Source organism: Epinephelus lanceolatus, chromosome 11 (assembly GCF_041903045.1).
Source record: "Epinephelus lanceolatus isolate andai-2023 chromosome 11, ASM4190304v1, whole genome shotgun sequence".
NCBI lineage: Eukaryota > Metazoa > Chordata > Actinopteri > Perciformes > Serranidae > Epinephelus > Epinephelus lanceolatus.
The window spans coordinates 803,179-818,070 of NC_135744.1; the positions used below are offsets into that span (position 1 = coordinate 803,179).

The 14,892-nt window shown below is 41.1% G+C and overlaps 1 protein-coding gene across 4 annotated transcripts in view; it reads left to right on the forward strand.

Moving 5' to 3' along the window:
- nrip1b (nuclear receptor interacting protein 1b) overlaps positions 1 to 14,892 on the forward strand; it is a 76,328-nt gene that overhangs the window by 18,262 nt on the left and 43,174 nt on the right. The window contains exon 2 of one of the 4 annotated variants that reach the window (XM_078172107.1): positions 14,080 to 14,146. The exons of the other annotated variants lie outside the window; for them this stretch is intronic. The gene's annotated coding sequence lies outside the window, so the exon portion shown is untranslated. The remainder of the gene's footprint in view (positions 1 to 14,079; positions 14,147 to 14,892) is intronic. 4 annotated transcript variants of the gene reach the window in all.

The following is a 14,892-nucleotide window of genomic DNA, read 5'->3' on the forward strand; positions in this document are numbered from 1 at the left end:
TTTTTCATAAAACTTCAGGAATAACTGGCTTAAAACCCTGAAGGGAAACTTTTTTTAAACAGCCATAAAACATTGATTAAAAACAAGATCATTCCACAAAACTATAACATTCAGCTCAGTTAAAACTGTCAAGAAATTAGCTTTAGCATGCTTACATTGCTTAAATTAGCCTTGCCGCTAGCGGGCATTTTTCCTCTACTCATAGCTTAACCATTTACATGCAACATTATTATTTTTCTTACTCACCGGTGGTTTAAGTCACTGCATCTTCCGACAGAACAGCACGGTTGAATTTCAGCCTGCATGCACGTTTTTTCAGCCTGACATTGTTAAAACAGAGCAGCTAATGTTGCTAAAGCAAGAATTTAGTGGAGTGAGAGGCTCGTCCAGGCACGTAATGTTATGTTGTGTTTTATCTCGAAACAACATTGTTTACATACGCCATGTGCTCTGTCTGTTGTCCTGTATTTTCTCTGAAATCCAAAACATTTCCACACGCTGATTTATTCCTGAGTAAATAATGTTATCCTCATCATCTTTCTCTTGGCTGCTTGCCATCTGCCTGCCCCTGTTTGACAGTGACATAGATTTTCAGAGTAAGAGCCTATGCTAAAGATGACGATATGGATCGATGTTGTCACTTTGCATCGATGATATTGGATTGTTGATCATTAAATCAATATATTGATCTAGATCGATGGATCGTTATACCGCTTAGTAAAACACCTCTTTTTTACATTTATTTCCTTGTCCAGCCAAAGCACATGGTTTAGGGATGCACAAAATTGGATTTTTTTTTGCCAATATCCGATATGCTGATATGCTGATACATAACAACTTATTTGACAGATAACCAATATTGATATATCCACTTTATCCCCTCCTAATTTTAGTGATCATCTCGTCTCTTCTGTAGTGGAATTAACATAATATCATGCATTCATACTCTTATCATGATGGCCCACAAGCAGATTGAGACATAAAATACAGTACTTTTAAATCTATGTAATATTCATTGTGCAAAATAAGAAAAAACATGTTGACTGACTAATTTTAAAGCTGGTATTGGCCAACACCGATGATGAACCGATATAAATGTGCATCCCTAGAAAGCAGTGGCCTCCCAGGTAAAGTCTGGTGTTTGTTGGACTCATCCACCTCCCCTCCTGCCTGCCCTATAGGAACTTTGTAACTCCTCAGGTTACGTTCTTTTCTGAGGGTGTTTCAAGCTGACACCGCTCAGCAGTGTATCATACTGCCGCAAATGGATTGCTTTTCTTACTGGTGTCTCGTGTAAATCACTGCGCAAATGGCAGTATTTGATGACTCAAGACTAAGAACGATTTGATGTGGTCAATGAACTTGAATCCTGTTTTATTACTTTATTTACTTGTGTTTTCTTGTAGTCGCACCCTACAGCTCAGACTCACCCACTTGGACATAAGAACAGTTAACTTCAGGCATTTGCATTCAGCAGCAAAAATCAGGGTAACAATTTACTATTTAGGGAATCTTACTTTTATAATCCACAACTGAAATGTAATATCAAAATGACACGATGTAATGTACCATAAAAATGGAATAGAATTAATATAATCCAGCAATATTAAATGGCATTTTTTTAAGTGATGAAAATGTCATCAGTGCAACTACTGTGAGCTTGAGATAAAAATAAGAAACTTAATCTGATGATTTCTTAAACTAGCCCCTGATATGAATGTTATACTATGCCTGACATGAAATGTTGCACATGGTGTCTTGGGCAACTATATGAAGAAGCAAAGACTAATTTCCAGTCTTGTTTTAACAAAAATGCACTCTTTCTTTGCTCTCTGTGGAGCCAAATGTCAGTATCTCTCAGGTGCTGTGCTTCTCACTTCACTGTAGCATTACTGGAAAACAGGCAAAGACATACCATAGTCTACAGCTTTAATAAAACAAACTGATCATGTGCTGCAGGAGTGAGGCATTGTTGCCATTAGCTGCTAAAGGCAACAAGGATGTTTGCAGTGGTCTTACGCTGGATTTCCACTGGATGCATGTCCGTTGCGGAACAGCAGCGCTGGTTATCCACTGCGTGCTCCGCCGTCCGTCAATACCCACCGGCTGCATTTGCTGTGCGGAGCGGTGCAGCTCCGCCGGTAGACATTTCGGTGCACTGTCATGATTAATATCTCCTCATCCATGGTGTCAACGGGGTGAAATGACATCTGAAAACCTCTGACCTGTTGACTTCAGGCCTGCCTCTGCCCATTATGTAGTTTTTAAGGTGTAGTACAGGGAAATATGATCTGCCGTGAACACTGTGTATTTTATTTTGAAAATTAACTGGATGTTTTATTTTGTTTCTGTGCACGACTTCCTGCCCTGCACGATCTGCTCTGTGCTGAATTGCTGCCTTGTGCTCCAGCGTCCGGCAAAAATAGAAGTCCTGCGTATCTGTTCCGAAGGGCTCCGGTGTGCCGGAGCTGAGACGGAGCCGGAATGCAGCACAGCCGCAGCCGGTGGCAACACACACATTGACTAGGATTGAATCCTATTGGCTCCGCAGCCGTGCCGGAGCGGAGACGCAACCAACACGCATCTGGTGGAAATAGGCCGTTAGTAGTTGAGAGTGAAGTGATCCAGATGCAGTGCATTCAGAAAGTATTCAGACTCCTTCACTTCAACCCTTCATAATTCATTATGTATTATGCAACCTTCTGCTAAAATCAAATGAATGAACCCTGGACCCAGTCTGAGCACTCTGTACCAGGTTTGATATCTCTGTGCTTTGCTTTATTCAGCTTTCCCTAACCAGGTCCCATTGTCATTTTCACACTTTTAGCTTGAGAGTGTCTTACTTTTTTGCTTTGGTATAAATACTGACATTTTTATTTAGCACTTGTTAGACTTTTTTTTATATCATAGATGGCCCCAGTGGGAATTGGACTCTAAATCCTGGTCTCATTTGCACAGTGCTCTCCCCCTGTGATCCCAGCAATTCATAAGCTTTCTTTATTATGTGAACTGTCTTGTTAGACAGCTAAAATAAAGGGAATCGTCTGCTAGGATTTGACATTTAAAATCAGACATAATTTGATGTCCGTCTGGATACATCTTTAGCTCTCACATAAAGGAGCCTCCAGAAACCTGTTGCTTGTGTAATGTGGATGATGATTTTCAGCTTCAGCCAGTCAGAGGTGCTTCTTTTGTATAACTGTGTTATGTCCAAAGAGAGCAGCACAACACAAGTGTCGCTAACTCATTTGTCATTTTATTTTGAGCCTTGTTTGGGTTTTAAAACGGCTATGGAAGCTACAGTAAAGCTTGTATAACACGTGAGATCTTTTCTTTTTTTGCTCACACATACACCCACACACACACGCACACATACACTCCTAGGGCTAACACAGAGGAGCTGTGTGCTTGTGTGCTTGTGTAACTATGTTTACACGTCTGGGGCTGGTGTTGGCACTCAGGCCAGACAAATGTGGTTTATCCAAGGCCTCTTTCTCTCTAAGCCACCTTCCCTTCCATTCTGTGTTGACCTTGGTGCTTATGAGGAGACAGGGCTTGACCTACACTCCCCCCTAACTGGAATGAGAACCTCCACCACCCCCAGCCAAGTAAAGAGACATGACACCCTGTTCAACTTTCTCCAGTGATCATTTTCTCTCTGTCTTTGATCAAATTTGCTGTGCTTAATGCATAAAAATAAGATAGAGCACAGTTCCAGCATTTTTGCAGTGTGTCTGGCAGCGGAAAAAAGTGGAGCAGCAGCGTCATGACTCGTCTCTGAGGCACCAACATGTCTGTGTGCACTAGGTCACCATTAGCACGCAGGGGCTTAGCACAGGGCTGGTGAGAGTTTAGCGGCAGGTCAACCCTCCTCCTCTGTTTTTCTTTTAAGTAGAGAGTCAAACTGTGGCTGATGCAAATGAGTACACATGCAAACACATGTAGTGGCTAGCATCTGGTGAGACTAATGTTCTTGTGCAGGCAAACTGTGTGACACTAGGGTGGTATATAAGGCATGCTCATGTTCAGAGAGCTTTTTGACTGTCTATTTGTAAGAGCTTTGTGTAATCAAATATAAAAAAAAATGTATGCACCAGTCATGCTGTGTGGTTTCAGAAGGGCTAAGATGTATAAAATCACTGTGATGCATAGTAAATAGCTTACTGCTGCCTTAAAAAAAGAGGTATCACACTATAGCTAAAGTAGAATTATTCAGTTTGTTAAGTCTCTTTAAAGGTAAAAGGTTTTTAAAGGCTGATAATTAAATGTCACTCTCACTCTGAAAAATAAAGCTTTTGAGCAGGCGCTAAACAATAGTTGCTAAGCGACACAGAGGCACCAGTGAATGATGATTGATGATTTGGTGGATCTGGTGCATTAATATTTAAACTAGCTGTCAAAGGTGTGCATTGATTGGGTATTTCACAATGTCTTCAATAGGAATCCAACAAGGATAGAGCTGGTGCTGCAGAATAAACTATCTGTTTTGTAAATATATGAAACTCTCAGCTGTTATAAGAGGAACATGCCTGTCAAGGAGAGCTATGGTTAATGTATGGAGGGATTACAAAAGCAATTCATGAGTGAGCACAGCCTTATGAGGAAAGGGTTTGCATGAGAGCACCGTGCTTGATCTGACATATATCATGAGCTGTTCTTACCTATACAGAGGCATTGGTGGGGGTCAGTCTCATGCTACCAGGCATTAGGGCCAGCTCCCAGTCCAGCTAGTCCCATAATATCTTCTATAGCCAAGAAAGGCTCATCATTTTTCTGGTTGGATGACATATCATACTGTCAAGGGTGATAAATGACTGCAAAAAGCAGTTTGTATGTCTGTGTTAAAATAAGGCAGAGGATTCCATGTAACATTCTAAGTGGGACATGAGATAATGGGAGGTGGGTTGGATGCCTGTAGAGCAGTTATTGTATGAAGGCGGCGGGGGGATAGCAAGGGAAGTCCTTGTCCAATCTTAAGATCTGTGTTGGGTCCGATCAGGGCACTCTTAACTGATCGGGATCAGCTATACTGAGCTATAAAGAGCCCAATCCGATCCTTTGTTTTATTTCAGCTGTCACTGACTGGCTGTCATTGTCACGTCAGTTGTTACTTCAAGTGTTCATACAAAGCAACAAGTGCAGCAGTTGTCTGTCTCTCCTCCACTCCATGTGTATATAAGTATGTATGTATGTCATTTGTTTACTCAACTTAAATATTTTTGGAAACAACTTGCACTCAAAACTTTTACTTTACTACAATAACATAAAAGTTTTGAGTATACCAGACACAAAATAAATGTGGGCGGTCCCTAACTGTGTATACGACTTAACTCATGGTGCAAAATGTCTTTTACCACAACATTTACTGTAACCTATTAGAACCATTGTGAAATACATAAACATTTATCACTGCATAATGGGTAAAAAAAAGTGATTTAGAACACATTTAAACACAGTTGTCTTCAGTTTATGGCCTTAAACACATTGTCTCATGGCATGCTGGAAAACACCACCCATTTAGCTCCAACACGCCACAATATGTTAAGTGTACAATAGTGTTGTCACGATACCAAAATCTTTGTTTCGGTACCAATATAAATTTCGATACTTTTCGATACTCTTCTGTACTTTTCCTATGGAAAAGTCCTTTTGGATACAAACCTTTAGAACAATAAATAGTAGGGGTGTAACGGTACCAAAAAAATCATGGTTCAGTTAGTACCTCGGTACGGACGTCATGGTTTGGTAACTCAAATGTTCCACCAAGTTGGTGTTGTCTCGTGTTGTCTCCCTTTGCGAGGCAGACTTTCTCTTGTCTTTTTTCACGTGCGCCTGCTGCGAATGTTGATACAGGTGTTTTCATACACACCACTTGCACAATCTGTGCTCCAATAGGAACAAGAAAGGCGTATGTGTGCATAAATGAGTAAAATAAATTAACTAAATTAATGAATTGAATCAATTTCAAAGTACTGGTATTTTTCAAATGCAGTATAGTACCGTTTGGAATACTCTAGTACCGCGGTACTATTTTAGTACCGATATACCGTGCAACACTAGTGTACAATGATAGTGTTGTTTCTTGGCCGTACACTAATATAGACTTTAGTGAAATTTTTAGATTTTTGTTGACTTAACATAAATAATGATGTCAAGCTCTCAAGAGATGAGTTTTTGTTTCAAGTGAACATTAAGTTTTTATGTCATTTTGATAATCTGGGGCATTGGTGTAGACTTTACATTTAAACTTTGCAGTAAATATGTTATTTAACTTATTTACACGACATATCACACACGGCAGAGTTCGGCCCTGATGCGCACATACACACACACACACACACACACACACACAGGTGAGCACACTAGAGCATGGCTTGGGCTGCATTTTCCTGATGGCACTGTACACACACTCAGTAGAGCAGAGCCTGTGTTGCGTTCAGGCGTTGTCACGTAGATAACAAATTCTAGCACTTCAATAGGCCATAGCACAACACAGCAGCATGTGAAGTGGGCCGAACCCGAGCAAAGCTTTTGATTTGTTATCCAACAAACATGTAAGGTAAAAACCATTTCCCTCAGTGGTAACAAAGAAACTTATTTCACAGATAAGAAACAATACATTGTGAAGGCAATAAAGCCCTAACAAAATAGCATTTTAAGTCCTGTGTGTGATTTGTCTTGGCTTCATGAGAGTAGAGGACAGTCCACTAGCCACTTTAGGCTAATTTATGCAATGTAAACTGTCATAGGCTTATGCTAATGACGTTAGCATGCCATATATGTGGGGAAAACGTCTAGTACAAGACAGTTGTTTTGTCGGTAAACCTTGTGAGTTATAATAGAGCTGAATTTTGTAACATTACCTTTGATAAATGTTTCCATTGTGCTTGGCTTTGCATGAGAAGAAGAAAAACAGGCAGTAAGTTAATTTAAGTGGCTTAATAGGCTTGGGTGGTACCTCCATACATTCTTGAAATTTCATGGGGGTATACGGTATATGACGGTATGCGTGATTACGCTGCTTTCCACAAGCTCTTTCAACTTTTTCAAACGGATAAATATACAGTAGAAACTCACACAATGATAAGACAAGTAATATTCTACATTCCACATTTTTTCCTTATTAAACAGAGAAATACAACTGCACACTCTTTGGGTTCTCGTTTCTCTTTGTCACGGAACTGAGACTGGCATAATTGCCTCGTTAACTCACACTTTATTCAAACTCAACAGAAACAAAATAAAACTCATCTAGCCTGACTTGGTTACTGCTGTTAGTCATGCAGTTAATTGGTCCACTGTTGAAGGATTTCATCTATAACGCCAGGATTTCTTAATATCCTGGTATATCGTGATACTGCCCAAGCCTAGGTCGTACACATGCCACGTCTTTAAGTGCCTGGAAAAAGTCAAAGTCAGGCACTCTGTGCAACTCTTGTGCCTATTGGGCCTAAAGTATTATCCGTAGGACAGATGTAAAGCTCTGGGTAGTCCTGCACTAAAATGATCAACTCCTTCATATTGATCACAGACTGATATTTATGGAAGAAGGGAAAGATATATGTCGGCTGTGGTTGTTAACTCTATTCATCTCAGGGCACAGCCGTCACACCCTAAAAAAATAGGCACTCAAGAATACGTGCGCATCGCAACAGTGTTAATCAAGCGTATGAGTGCGTCTGCCGTGCATCTACATTGAAAACAACAGACAACAACAGATTTGAGGGCACAAAAAATGCAGCTTGTGTAAGTCCCATTATACAGTGTAAAATGTCAAAGGCCTAAGCTAAATGTTAGCATGTTGTAATTGTAGGGAAAACGTGTCAAGCAAAAGATGAGTATTTTGTCTGTGATCCTTGTTATATTGGAGCTGAATTTTGTACTTGTGTTTGATAATGTCACTATTACACATTTAATGTGTGTTGTAGGCAGGGTCCAAAACTAACACTCGCCACTCGCCAATTACGGGTAGATTTTGTCTCTGGCTGGTAAATTTTTAAGACTTGCCACTCTGGCGAGTTTTTTTTTTTTTTAACCAGCGAAAAATGCATTTTTTGTTACTGTAGAATGGTGCTGGTATCGGCTGGTTTCCTGGCAGAGTAATGTAAATTTCAGGCAGAGACGATCTTTGGTCACGTAACACCATGGCCACACCGCCCGCGGAAGCGCTGTGAATAGCCTCGAAGCGCCGAGAAGCAAAGCCAGTTTCCTTTCGGCACCCATGTTAACCGTTTGTGTCATCCACACCGACCGTGGAGCTGCCCTGCAGTGATCGTTTCGGCCTATGGTCTATTTTCTGCGCGAGCCGCGAGCAAATGTGTCAAGCCGGGCAGTTACCCATGATGGAAAAACAGCCCCAAATGTGACGGAGACAACAGCTGGGAGCAGAACGGCTTGTCAACCGGTGTGGAGAAATGCGCGTCTGATGTGAACGGGCTCGCGCGAGAATTTCGGTGCGCTGCGATCGCTGCCCAAACGTACCTGAACAGCCGAGCACACAGCTATGTGTTGTGTCAGAGGAGAAACGAGCCGTTCACATTTCTCTCTTTGTGGCAGGTAACCATCCACAAACCTCACCGCACTTTAGGGACTGTTCTTTACTTATGAAGGGACTGTTCTTTACTTGTATGTTAATCAGTTGGTGCAGTTTCACTTAAGTAAAAAAAAAAAGACTGAACAGCTATCACTTGTATTGGAGTAATATTTGACCAAGAGTATCTTTACTTTCACTCAAGTCATGTCGTTGAATACTTTGTCCACCACTGGTCAGACATTCATGTTTATATAGGGCAGACCCTGCTGTTGCAGTCTGGTCGAGCTAAAATCTTATGTCTCAACTGTCCAAAGGGGACTGAAGTCAGTGATTCATGTAAAATTCCTTAATGAAAGATTCTTTTTGCACTGTTTTAAGAATACTACAGAATTTATTAACCCAAATATTACACTTAACTGTTGAAACAGTTATTCATATTTTAGCATACATTATTACTAATATTAGTGCACACTATTTAAAATATTGATTGAGAATCGCATACAAGACCCAAATGACATGCTAAATAATACTGATAGCAAACACTTAAAAGCAATTTTTATTTGGTTGGCTGGTAAAATATCCGCTTGGCTGGTAAAAAAATTTCACTTACCAGCCAGCCTGGCTGGTAAGTGAAAAAGTTAGTTTTGGACCCTGGTTGTAGGTGTGTTCTGAATCAATCAGACTTTTCAGCACTTCACAGTAAACCCCACAACCGACTAGCATTTTGGAGGTGTAACTGGCGAGTGTAGTAGTGTAGTATAAATGCTCACAGTGGCGTAGGCCACTTGCTTAGGCTACAGCGTAGAGCCAGCAAAAAACTATAAATCCGCCTTAACTCAGGCAAGGCAACAAATAACTAACATTAGCAACAAACACTATAGAATGCTCTGTTAAAGGAGAGAGAAATTCCATCGAAGAAAAAAATATTAAAGACAGGGTTTGTTATTATATACCTTGTTATCTTGTAATGAATAAATAAATCGATAAATAAACACCAGGGAACAGCTTGGATGCAGGGATTCTTTTCTTAATACAGTGCACAGCATTTCAACTGTTAAACAGGGGCTAAAGCCTACTTTGGATTTATTTTAATGATTATGAAGTACTTGAAGTGTGCAGTGTGCAGCTGCATCTTCCATTTTCTACCTATAGAGGAAAACTGAAGTATTGGATGGGAACTGGGATGTATTGGAGAAAGAAAAAAACCTTGATCAGGACATTCCTGTTTTAACCACACATACAGCAGGCCAGCTGATAAGGGTTGCCTTTATTCCAAAGGCCAGAGGAACGCATCACTGAAATGCAGGGACTCATCACAAAGAAGTTTCTTAGTCTGCCATTTTAACTTCTTCTCTTCCTTTGTTTCCCTCTCTCTCTTTCTCTCGCTTTTACTGTCTCCTTCGATCATACTGTGCAGAACTCCTTGCACGATGTTGGGGAGGAGAGAAAAAAAGAAAGAAGAAAAGTGGGTCAGGGCGACCTATTTTTTTCCCACAGTTCACGGAGGCAGAGGGTGGTGGTGTTATCGTCGGTTAGACAAGTAGCAGGGCCTGATGGGGAGGCAGGGCCTTGTCGCGAGACGCAGCCACTCAGAACTGGGTCAGCAGCAGAGGCTATGTCTTGTAAACGGCTTGTCATACTGGAGAGAAAAGCTGCAAATGACCCATAGATTATACGCCCCAAGCTGAGCACTGAGGTCTTTCCTAACTCCTCAGCTCCACACTTCAAATAACACAGGCACACGTAAGCCTTACAGTTGCACAGGAGTCTCTGAAGCACTGCCACCTTCTATAAGTTCCTCTCTTCTCTCAGTCTCCAGTAATAGCGTTTGATTACTGCAGTCAGACCTGACAAGCTCAAAGCACAAGCCACACACGATTAAAAGTAAAGGATCTATTTACATTTCTCTTTCTCTGACACAGGGGTTGCTATTTTCTAAATATAGGCCGCTTTCTCCCAGATTTGCTCGAATTTATTCAGGTCAGATTATTTACTATACCAAGTTCAACTGTGGTTTTAAATAAGCAATACAAATGCTTATTCAGTTGCAATGACCTCTTTGCAGAGCCCTCATGAGCTTTGGACCAAAAACACTTTTATTTAGTTTATGTTTTTGTTTTTTACAGTTGCTAACAAGTGTTTAGCTACACTTAAGATACTTTTTCTTTTAACACAGCAACACAACCGAATCACACAATTAGCCATCATTTTCTGCTCAAAACCACATTAAATTCATTAAACACCATAAATGTTCTTTACATACACCAGCTTTATCCACACACTGCAAACCTAACTCATTTAATCATTCCCTTAAAACACCAGCACATTTCTATCCAAGTCATATCATCCGAGTCAGTCCTCGCATATTTGTTTATAAATGTATGTGTGGGTGTGTGTGTGTGTGTGTGTATCTATCTATCTATCTGTCTATCTGTCTGTCTGTCTGTCTGTCTGTATGAATGTATGTATGTATGTATATATATGTATATATGTATATATATATATATATATATATATATATATATATATATATATGTACACTGTTGTGCTAGTTACTGAAAAATAGTAACTAGTTACTGTAACTTGTTACTTCATTAAAAAGTAACTCGGTTAGTAACTCAGTTACTTTTAAAAGTAACTTTTTAGTTAGTTTAAATACAACTTGACAAAACAATTGAACGGTATAGGAAACATGCAACCGTCTTGACAGTGGAGTCACTCGCTGTCAGGCAGCTAAACGTTTTACAACTACGTTACTTGGATACAAATATGGAAAATTAGCTAAAGAGAACATTTGAAGAGCTACATGATGGTGTCGAGTATGTTGCCACCGCAGACATTGTCTGTCCACAACAAATGCTTCCTCGGGATAACAATGGATATCACGTCACTGGATATAACGTTACCGGGACTAAAACTCTACAGAAGCACTACCGCTTAATGTAACGTTACAGCACTGTGGTGAGGCCAGCAGGTCGACAGTGACTTCAGAGAGGGTGAGAGACGTGTTTCATTAAGATGCTCTGGTAAGAATTGTGCATATACCTTTATCTGACTTGACTATCTTTCATTGTTTAGGGCTGAAATGTTTTAGTGAAAGGGAACCAAAAATAACGGAGTAACGCACCGTTTGGTAACGGTAACTGATATATATATATGTGACAGAATTGGTGCGGTGAAGTTTATTGGCAACATGAAACTGCTGCCAATGATCAACCAAAATCCAACATACATGGCCTTTGGTTTCAAATCTGTGAAAATAAGATACACAAAACTGCTCCTCTGTCCGCTTCCTCTCTCTGTTCTATTATAACTAACTATTACTTATTTTTATCTCTGCTTCTCTGTTTTGTTCTGTATCAACATCGAACAAAATCAATCCATATCAATATATACACTTTTTCTCACCTAATTTTAGTGATCATCAAGTCTCTTCTGTAGTGGAATTGACATTATATTATGCATGCATACTCTTATCATGATGGCACAACAGCATATGGAGACATGAAATATAATACTTTTCAATGAATGTAGTATTCATTCATTGTGTGGAGTACGAAAAAGCATGTTGACTGATTCTGACTAATTTTAAAGCCAATATTGGCCAATACTGATGACATGCTGATATTATAGTGCATCTCTGAATGTAACAAGACTGCAAATTTATTTTCTGAAGGTGGTAACATAATGTAGTTCTAGTATGCACCACCACATGTTTTCTCATTTTCTCCTAGCATTCCATCTGTCCCTCCATGCCAGATAACTGAAATTATATTTGAATAGAGTTTGAATCTGATATGTTTGAAAATACCCAAGTACAGCAAAAAGAGAAAAAAAAAAAGAAATTATGGGTCCTTAAAAAGTTAAAAGTTTTTTGTCCATGAAACTGTTGGAACCCTGATTACATTTTGCTATTGTCTATAGGGGGCCTTTTAATATTTCAACACACCCATCTCCCCCATAGGAAAACTTTATTTTTAGATGGGAGTGATTTCTCAGCAAATAAACACAACATTCATTGAGTTTGTCTTTTTTTTCTTTTCCTATACTGGTCATGACTAATAGCAATCATATTGGTTTCGCTCTGTGTAAAACCAGCACTATTAGCCAAGGTGTCACTCTAAAAAACATAATATCCCAAAGTGGGGCTAAACATGGCGGGGGATCGGATTAGCAGCAAGACTTTGGTTAGTACACACACCCTGCTCTCCTCAGTGCCACAGCTCCCAAGCTCTGCCACTGCCACCCGGCAGACCTGTTTAATGTTATTCTTAGCCCCAGAACTTCATGTCTCTGTGCAAAAGCCCCTTAACACTAATTGAGGCGACTGCTCATGGCTCATGTCGCTCAACAACAGCCTCTGAGGGGGTGTATGATGCCGTCTGTCTTTCTGTGTGTGTGTGCGTGCGTGCGTTTGTGCGTGCGTGCGTCCGTCCGTCCGTCCGTGTGAGAGAAGGTGAGACATGCTGAGCAGTAAAACAGTCAGAATCAGTGCTTGGCCACTCCAGCTAGTGTTGTCTTGTTTTTTTTCTCTCTCTCTTTTTTTGGTGTTAGGGAGCCACTGCAGTGCCTTCAGCAGATGGTTTTCAGCAGGCCTGCTTATGACATGTGATAACATTACAGTTTTTAAAGGTCAGGCATGAAGAGGACCACTATGATGTCTACGCCAGTCTCACAGTGTCCAAACCTCTAATACTGTCCTCTGCACACACAGTTTTGTACAGTGTGTGTGCATTCTGTTGAAAAGAACAGGCCTTTCATAAATTTCAAAACACCCAGTATTGAACACATTGCTTATAACAGGAATGCAAATATGTATTGTAATACGTGATCCTTGGTGGCCTGAGTCACAAGGAGGGTGCCGCAATATTTGCATGCTGATAAAACCCTTCTTTGTGCATTTACAGTAGACTACGCTCAGCGAGTCTGATGGTGCAGAGCCAGACTTTGGACTATGTACCGTGATGTTTACTTTGGAAAAACAGAGGTCCACATTGGGACCCAGCAGGTCATCACCAGCCTGTCAAAACATGGCTCTGAAGGCACCGCCCCCTCTCTTAGTCAGAGAGCCTTGATTGGCTGGTAAGCCAATGCTCATCCTTGGAACAGAGGCTGGGATATTTGTTTTGAAGCTCCAGGTCACTGTGTGCCAGTGGCTCAGAGCAGAGCTGGGAGGGAAAACAGTCTGGAATTTCCTTGTATGTAAACATCACCTTCGGGGTGGATGGCGATCTCATGCCACAGGTATATTCCTTAAAGAACTCCCCCTACCACCACCGCCGTGGCATGGGGCGTGTGCATGAAGGAAATCTTTGCAGGCCAATCATCAGACATTTTAAAATTCTGTTTCTGTCTCAGTCTGACAGAGAGGTTAAAGATACAGCATTCTGATAAATCTCTTCCCACCAGGGGGAACAGATAAGGAGCAGCATAGATTGAATAAAAGAGCTGAGGAGAAAGGGGGAGGATACGTGGGGGGTGTAGGAGGAGGGCTGAGATGTCTATCAGGCTGTGTGAAGGTTTTTTTTTTTTTTTTTGTCTTGCAGATCCAGTTCAAGGGCGCCCGCAGGCGAGGCAGCTCTCGCTCTTGCCCTGCCAACGCTGCTGCTCAAGGTCATATGAGCCAGCCCTGTGACATTAAAGAGGAACAGGAAAGGGAAATGGGGGGGGGGGGGGGGGGGCGCAGAAACCATCAGCCACAGCCATACACACACACACACACACACACACACACACACGCACGCGCGCGCACACACACGCGCGGAATTGAGTTATAAGGGGAAAAAGTAGCCTTTAACACCTTCAGTCTTTCCTGTGACTTTCTGCACCAGTGTCTGGGTCGACAGTGGATTTTGTGAGGGCAAGAGCTTTTTAAAGGCAGTAATGAGAGTGTCTTATTCTCTCCCCACAGAACCAAGAGATGCTTTGTAGTTGCCAGCCATACATACAGGCAGAGAGAGAGAGAGAGAGAGAGAGAGAGAGAGAGAGAGAGAGAGAGAGAGAGAGAGAGTGTGTGTGTGTGTGTGTGTGTGTGTGTGTGTGTGTGTGTGTGTGTGTGGGTGTGAGACAGAGTGAGGGGGAAAGATGGAAGAGAAGAGTCACAGTGATAAACCTCAGGGCAGAGAGGTAGAGAAGAGAAAAAAGGTCTTTAAGTTATTAAAGGGACAGCTAACCAATGGCAGATGTTTCTCAATGATCTTCAGTTGAGGATTGAGACTGAAGTGTGTTTTTAGCTTCACTGAATCTAAAGTTTTTTAGCCTCTTTTCAAGGAGCACACGCTGCAATACAGGCAAACTATAGTGCACAAGCTGGTGGTTTCAGATGGACAGTAGAGCTGTAGTCAGAGGTCCAGGCCTTC